Raw genomic sequence first — 7,357 nt, 5'->3', positions numbered from 1 at the left:
AGTCACAGTAGCTCCCACAAGTGTCTCCTCAGTGTGTTCCCATTTCCTTAGAAACAGTGTATTTGCTGGGAGAAAAGTGCATCACTGTGCGCTTTCACCGTTCAGCAAATACATGTGTAGAAGCACAGCGCTAGCAGAAACGAACGTTTCTCGACGTTTTCTAACTCAGGGAACAAGTTGCACACTTCTGAGATGCATTTGGGCAACTTTGTCAGAAATGAGTTTTTTGCCTACAGAGACATGCCTATTTGCGCAGTAGTACAGATTCTGAGTATGTAACTGGGCTTGATGAAATCAGCATTTCTCTTGCTTCCCTGTGCGTAGGGAAGCTCAGTTTTAGTCACAGTAGCTCCCACAAGTGTCTCCTCAGTGTGTTCCCATTTCCTTAGAAACAGTGTATTTGCTGGGAGAAAAGTGCATTACTGTGCGCTTTCACCGTTAAGCAAATACATGGGTAGAAGCACAGCGCTAGCAGAAACGACCGTTTCTCGACGTTTTGTAACTCAGGGAACAAGTTGCACACTTCTGAGATGCATTTGGGCAACTTTGTCAGAAATGAGTTTTTTGCCTACAGAGACATGCCTATTTGCGCAGTAGTACAGATTCTGAGTATGTAACTGGGCTTGATGAAATCAGCATTTCTCTTGCTTCCCTGTGCGTAGGGAAGCTCAGTTTTAGTCACAGTAGCTCCCACAAGTGTCTCCTCAGTGTGTTCCCATTTCCTTAGAAACAGTGTATTTGCTGGGAAAAAAGTGCATTACTGTGCGCTTTCACCGTTCAGCAAATACATGTGTAGAAGCACAGCGCTAGCAGAAACGACCGTTTCTCGACGTTTTCTAACTCAGGGAACAAGTTGCACACTTCTGAGATGCCTTTGGCAACTTTGTCAGAAATGAGTTTTTTGCCTAAAGAGACATGCCTATTTGCGCAGTAGTACAGATTCTGAGTATGTAACTGGGCTTGATGAAATCAGCATTTCTCTTGCTTCCCTGTGCGTAGGGAAGCTCAGTTTTAGTCACAGTAGCTCCCACAAGTGTCTCCTCAGTGTGTTCCCAGTTCCTTAGAAACAGTGTATTTGCTGGGAGAAAAGTGCATTACTGTGCGCTTTCAACGTTCAGCAAATACATGTGTAGAAGCACAGCGCTAGCAGAAACGACCGTTTCTCGACGTTTTCTAACTCAGGGAACAAGTTGCACACTTCTGAGATGCATTTGGGCAACTTTGTCAGAAATGAGTTTTTTGCCTACAGATACATGCCTATTTGCGCAGTAGTACAGATTCTGAGTATGTAACTGGGCTTGATGAAATCAGCATTTCTCTTGCTTCCCTGTGCGTAGCGAAGCTCAGTTTTAGTCACAGTAGCTCCCACAAGTGTCTCCTCTGTGTGTTCCCATTTCCTTAGAAACAGTGTATTTGCTGGGAGAAAAGTGCATTACTGTGCGCTTTCACCGTTCAGCAAATACATGTGTAGAAGCACAGCGCTAGCAGAAACGACCGTTTCTCGACGTTTTCTAACTCAGGGAACAAGTTGCACACTTCTGAGATGCATTTGGGCAACTTTGTCAGAAATGAGTTTTTTGCCTACAGAGACATGCCTATTTGCGCAGTAGTACAGATTCTGAGTATGTAACTCGGTTTGATGAAATCAGCATTTCTCTTGCTTCCCTGTGCGTAGGGAAGCTCAGTTTTAGTCACAGTAGCTCCCACAAGTGTCTCCTCAGTGTGTTCCCATTTCCTTAGAAACAGTGTATTTGCTGGGAGAAAAGTGCATTACTGTGCGCTTTCACCGTTCAGCAAATACATGTGTAGAAGCACAATGCTAGCAGAAACGACCGTTTCTCGACGTTTTCTAACTCAGGGAACAAGTGGCACACTTCTGAGATGCATTTGGGCAACTTTGTCAGAAATGAGTTATTTGCCTACAGAGACATGCCTATTTGCGCAGTAGTACAGATTCTGAGTATGTAACTGGGCTGGATGAAATCAGCATTTCTCTTGCTTCCCTGTGCGTAGGGAAGCTCAGTTTTAGTCACAGTAGCTCCCACAAATGTCTCCTCAGTGTGTTCCCATTTCCTTAAAAACATTGTATTTACTGGGAGAAAAGTCCATTACTGTGCGCTTTCACCGTTCAGCAAATACATGTGTAGAAGCACAGCGCTAGCAGAAACGAACGTTTCTCGACGTTTTCTACCTCAGGGAACAAGTTGCACACATCTGAGATGCATTTGGCAACTTTGTCAGAAATGAGTTTTTTGCCTACAGAGACATGCCCATTTGCGCAGTAGTACAGATTCTGAGTATGTAACTGGGCTTGATGAAATCAGCATTTCTCTTGCTTCCCTGTGCGTAGGGAAGCTCAGTTTTAGTCACAGTAGCTCCCACAAGTGTCTCCTCAGTGTGTTCCCATTTCCTTAGAAACAGTGTATTTGCTGGGAGAAAAGTGCATTACTGTGCGCTTTCACCGTTCAGCAAATACATGGGTAGAAGCACAGCGCTAGCAGAAACGACCGTTTCTCGACGTTTTCTAACTCAGGGAACAAGTTGCACACTTCTGAGATGCATTTGGGCAACTTTGTCAGAAATGAGTTTTTTGCCTACAGAGACATGCCTATTTGCGCAGTAGTACAGATTCTGAGTATGTAACTGGGCTTGATGAAATCAGCATTTCTCTTGCTTCCCTGTGCGTAGGGAAGCTCAGTTTTAGTCACAGTAGCTCCCACAAGTGTCTCCTCAGTGTGTTCCCATTTCCTTAGAAACAGTGTATTTGCTGGGAAAAAAGTGCATTACTGTGCGCTTTCACCGTTCAGCAAATACATGTGTAGAAGCACAGCGCTAGCAGAAACGACCGTTTCTCGACGTTTTCTAACTCAGGGAACAAGTTGCACACTTCTGAGATGCCTTTGGGCAACTTTGTCAGAAATGAGTTTTTTGCCTAAAGAGACATGCCTATTTGCGCAGTAGTACAGATTCTGAGTATGTAACTGGGCTTGATGAAATCAGCATTTCTCTTGCTTCCCTGTGCGTAGGGAAGCTCAGTTTTAGTCACAGTAGCTCCCACAAGTGTCTCCTCAGTGTGTTCCCAGTTCCTTAGAAACAGTGTATTTGCTGGGAGAAAAGTGCATTACTGTGCGCTTTCAACGTTCAGCAAATACATGTGTAGAAGCACAGCGCTAGCAGAAACGACCGTTTCTCGACGTTTTCTAACTCAGGGAACAAGTTGCACACTTCTGAGATGCATTTGGGCAACTTTGTCAGAAATGAGTTTTTTGCCTACAGATACATGCCTATTTGCGCAGTAGTACAGATTCTGAGTATGTAACTGGGCTTGATGAAATCAGCATTTCTCTTGCTTCCCTGTGCGTAGCGAAGCTCAGTTTTAGTCACAGTAGCTCCCACAAGTGTCTCCTCTGTGTGTTCCCATTTCCTTAGAAACAGTGTATTTGCTGGGAGAAAAGTGCATTACTGTGCGCTTTCACCGTTCAGCAAATACATGTGTAGAAGCACAGCGCTAGCAGAAACGACCGTTTCTCGACGTTTTCTAACTCAGGGAACAAGTTGCACACTTCTGAGATGCATTTGGGCAACTTTGTCAGAAATGAGTTTTTTGCCTACAGAGACATGCCTATTTGCGAAGTAGTACAGATTCTGAGTATGTAACTCGGTTTGATGAAATCAGCATTTCTCTTGCTTCCCTGTGCGTAGGGAAGCTCAGTTTTAGTCACAGTAGCTCCCACAAGTGTCTCCTCAGTGTGTTCCCATTTCCTTAGAAACAGTGTATTTGCTGGGAGAAAAGTGCATTACTGTGCGCTTTCAACGTTCAGCAAATACATGTGTAGAAGCACAGCGCTAGCAGAAACGAACGTTTCTCGACGTTTTCTAACTCAGGGAACAAGTTGCACACTTCTGAGATGCATTTGGGCAACTTTGTCAGAAATGAGTTTTTTGCCTACAGAGACTTGCCTATTTGCCCAGTAGTACAGATTCTGAGTATGTAACTGGGCTGGATGTAATCAGCATTTCTCTTGCTTCCCTGTGCGTAGGGAAGCTCAGTTTTAGTCACAGTAGCTCCCACAAGTGTCTCCTCAGTGTGTTCCCATTTCCTTAGAAACAGTGTATTTGCTGGGAGAAAAGTGCATTACTGTGCGCTTTCACCGTTCAGCAAATACATGTGTAGAAGCACAGCGCTAGCAGAAACGACCGTTTCTCGACGTTTTCTAACTCAGGGAACAAGTTGCACACTTCTGAGATGCATTTGGGCAACTTTGTCAGAAATGAGTTTTTTGCCTACAGAGACATGCCTATTTGCGCAGTAGTACAGATTCTGAGTATGTAACTGGGCTTGATGAAATCAGCATTTCTCTTGCTTTCCTGTGCGTAGGGAAGCTCAGTTTTAGTCACAGTAGCTCCCACAAGTGTCTCCTCAGTGTGTTCCCATTTCCTTAGAAACAGTGTATTTGCTGGGAGTAAAGTGCATTACTGTGCGCTTTCACCGTTCAGCAAGTACATGTGTAGAAGCACAGCGCTAGCAGAAACGACCGTTTCTCGACGTTTTCTAACTCAGGGAACAAGTTGCACACTTCTGATATGCATTTGGGCAACTTTGTCAGAAATGAGTTTTTTCTACAGAGACATGCCTTTTTGCGCAGTAGGACAGATTCTGAGTATGTAACTGGGCTTGATGAAATCAGCATTTCTCTTGCTTCCCTGTGCGTAGGGAAGCTCAGTTTTAGTCACAGTAGCTCCCACAAGTGTCTCCTCAGTGTGTTCCCATTTCCTTAGAAACAGTGTGTTTGCTGGGAAAAAAGTGCATTACTGTGCGCTTTCACCGTTCAGCAAATACATGTGTAGAAGCACAGCGCTAGCAGAAACGAACGTTTCTCCACGTTTTCTAACTCAGGGAACAAGTTGCACACTTCTGAGATGCATTTGGGCAACTTTGTCAGAAATGAGCTTTTTGCCTAAAGAGACATGCCTCTTTGCGCACTAGTACAGATTCTGAGTATGTAACTGGGCTTGATGAAATCAGCATTTCTCTTGCTTCCCTGTGCGTAGGGAAGCTCAGTTTTAGTCACTGTAGCTTCCACAAGTGTCTCCTCAGTGTGTTCACATTTCCTTAGAAACAGTGTTTTTGCTGGGAGAAAAGTGCATTACTGTGCGCTTTCACCGTTCAGCAAATACATGTGTAGACGCACAGCGCTAGCAGAAACGACCGTTTCTCGACGTTTTCTAACTCAGGGAACAAGTTGCACACTTCTGAGATGCATTTGGGCAACTTTGTCAGAAATGAGTTTTTTGCCTACAGATACATGCCTATTTGCGCAGTAGTACAGATTCTGAGTATGTAACTGGGCTTGATGAAATCAGCATTTCTCTTGCTTCCCTGTGCGTAGGGAAGCTCAGTTTTAGTCACAGTAGCTCCCACAAGTGTCTCCTCAGTGTGTTCCCATTTCCTTAGAAACAGTGTATTTGCTGGGAGAAAAGTGCATGGTTGTGCGCTTTCACCTTTCAGCAAATACATGTGTAGAAGCACAGCGCTAGCAGAAACGAACGTTTCTCGACGTTTTTTAACTCAGGGACCAAGTTGCACACTTCTGAGATGCATTTGGGCAACTTTGTCAGAAATGAGTTTTTTGCCTAAAGAGACATGCCTATTTGCGCAGTAGTACAGATTCTGAGTATGTAACTGGGCTTGATGAAATCAGCATTTCTCTTGCTTCCCTGTGCGTAGGGAAGCTCAGTTTTAGTCACAGTAGCTCCCACAAGTGTCTCCTCAGTGTGTTCCCATTTCCTTAGAAACAGTGTATTTGCTGGGAGAAAAGTGCATTACTGTGTGCTTTCACCGTTCAGCAAATACATGTCTAGACGCACAGCGCTAGCAGAAACGACCGTTTCTCGACGTTTTCTAACTCAGGGAACAAGTTGCACACTTCTGAGATGCATTTGGGCAACTTTGTCAGAAATGAGTTTTTTGCCTAAAGAGACATGCCTATTTTCGCAGTAGTACAGATTCTGAGTATGTAACTGGGCTTGATGAAATCAGCATTTCTCTTGCTTCCCTGTGCGTAGGGAAGCTCAGTTTTAGTCCCAGTAGCTCCCACAAGTGTCTCCTCAGTGTGTTCCCATTTCCTTAGAAACAGTGTATTTGCTGGGAGAAAAGTGCATTACTGTGCACTTTCACCGTTCAGCAAGTACATGTGTAGAAGCACAGCGCTAGCAGAAAAGACCGTGTCTCGACGTTTTCTAACTCAGAGAACAAGTTGCACACTTCTGAGATGCATTTGGGCAACTTTGTCAGAAATGAGTTTTTTGCCTAAAGAGACATGCATATTTGCGCAGTAGTACAGATTCTGAGTATGTAACTGGGCTTGATGAAATCAGCATTTCTCTTACTTCCCTGTGCGTAGGGAAGCTCGGTTTTAGTCACAGTAGCTCCCACAAGTGTCTCCTCAGTGTGTACCCATTTCCTTAGAAACAGTGTATTTGCTGGGAGTAAAGTGCATTACTGTGCGCTTTCACCGTTCAGCAAGTACATGTGTAGAAGCACAGCGCTAGCAGAAACGACCATTTCTCGACGTTTTCTAACTCAGGGAACAAGATGCACACTTCTGAGATGCATTTGGGCAACTTTGTCAGAAATGAGTTTTTTCTACAGAAACATGCCTTTTTGCGCAGTAGGACAGATTCTGAGTATGTAACTGGGCTTGATGAAATCAGCATTTCTCTTGCTTCCCTGTGTGTAGGGAAGCTCAGTTTTAGTCACAGTAGCTCCCACAAGTGTCTCCTCAGTGTGTTCCCATTTCCTTAGAAACAGTGTATTTGCTGGGAGAAAAGTGCATTACTGTGCGCTTTCACCGTCCAGCAAATACATGTGTAGAAGAACAGCGCTAGCAGAAACGAACGTTTCTCGACGTTTTCTAACTCAGGGAACAAGTTGCACACTTCTGAGATGCATTTGGGCAACTTTGTCAGAAATGAGTTTTTTGCCTACAGAGACATGCCTATTTGCGCAGTAGTACAGATTCTGAGTATGTAACGGGGCTTGATGAAATCAGCATTTCTCTTGCTTCCCTGTGCGTAGGGAAGCTCAGTTTTAGTCACAGTAGCTCCCACAAGTGTCTCCTCAGTGTGTTCCCATTTCCTTAGAAACAGTGTATTTGCTGGGAGTAAAGTGCATTACTGTGCGCTTTCACCGTTCAGCAAGTACATGTGTAGAAGCACAGCGCTAGCAGAAACGACCGTTTCTCGACGTTTTCTAACTCAGGGAACAAGTTGCACACTTCTGAGATGCATTTGGGCAACTTTGTCAGAAATGAGTTTTTTCTACAGAGACATGCCTTTTTGCGCAGTAGGACAGATT

This window comes from Acomys minous (assembly GCF_964271855.1).
Source record: "Acomys minous genome assembly, contig: scaffold_29, whole genome shotgun sequence".
NCBI lineage: Eukaryota > Metazoa > Chordata > Mammalia > Rodentia > Muridae > Acomys > Acomys minous.
The sequence above is the reverse complement of the archived record's forward strand: the minus strand, read 5'-3'. Positions refer to the sequence as shown.